We start from the raw sequence: 739 nt of genomic DNA on the forward strand, positions 1-739 counted from the left end.
GGGGGTAACTCTCTGTTTCTTAAGATTATTCTCAAGATTATAATCTAACGTTGTGGTCAGCTAGTTCCTGGAACAGAGTCACTGAACTGGCTATCCTAGAGTTTTGGTTCTTCTTTCCCTGCTAGATTTTTTTGGCTCTACTCTTTCTGTTAGAGGGGTCTGAATTTATCCAGGTCTTTCATCTCCCTACTCTGGGAGTCTTTCAATAGCACAAAGATATCAGCATCAGTCCTCATACCCCAAGTTCACAAAAAGGTTGATTGCTTAGCAATCAATAAAAAGCTTTTATTCAATATAAACCCTGGACTGTTTGGGTACAGTTTGATGTGGGAATGATTTCTTATTAATAAAGAAACTGCCTAGGCCCATTTGCATTTGATAGGCCAACCCTTAGGTGGGTGGAGAAAACAGAACAGAATTGTGGGAAAAAGAAGCTGAGAGAGAGTCGCCATGATTCTCCCACTCCAGACAGACGCAGGTTAAGATCCTCCCTGGTCTGAACATAGCGGACAAGGAGGACTACTGAGACCTCAAGAACAATGGCAACGGGTTTTTGATTCTACTGGACCTATTGGTTTCATGGGAGCCTAGGCAGTTTCGTGGATGCTCACCTTACTAGACCTGGATGGAGGTGGGTGGTTCTTGGACTTCCCACAGGGCAGAGAACCCTGATTGCTTTTTGGGCTGACGAGGGAGGGGGATTTGATTGGGGGAGGGGGAGGGAAAGGGGAGGGGGTGG

The 739-nt window shown here is 45.7% G+C and overlaps 1 long non-coding RNA gene across 1 annotated transcript in view; it reads left to right on the plus strand.

Moving 5' to 3' along the window:
• The first annotated feature begins 330 nt into the window (after positions 1 to 330).
• Positions 331 to 739, plus strand: part of LOC126512842 (uncharacterized) — a 525,220-nt gene continuing 524,811 nt past the window's right edge. Inside the window, exon 1 of the long non-coding RNA XR_007595163.1 lies at positions 331 to 478. This is a non-coding gene — a long non-coding RNA (uncharacterized lncRNA). The remainder of the gene's footprint in view (positions 479 to 739) is intronic.

The sequence above is a fragment of the Alexandromys fortis genome, unplaced genomic scaffold (genome assembly GCF_014885135.2).
Source record: "Alexandromys fortis isolate MF-2015 unplaced genomic scaffold, M_Fortis_MF-2015_v1.1 scaffold_83, whole genome shotgun sequence".
NCBI classification, from domain to species: domain Eukaryota; kingdom Metazoa; phylum Chordata; class Mammalia; order Rodentia; family Cricetidae; genus Alexandromys; species Alexandromys fortis.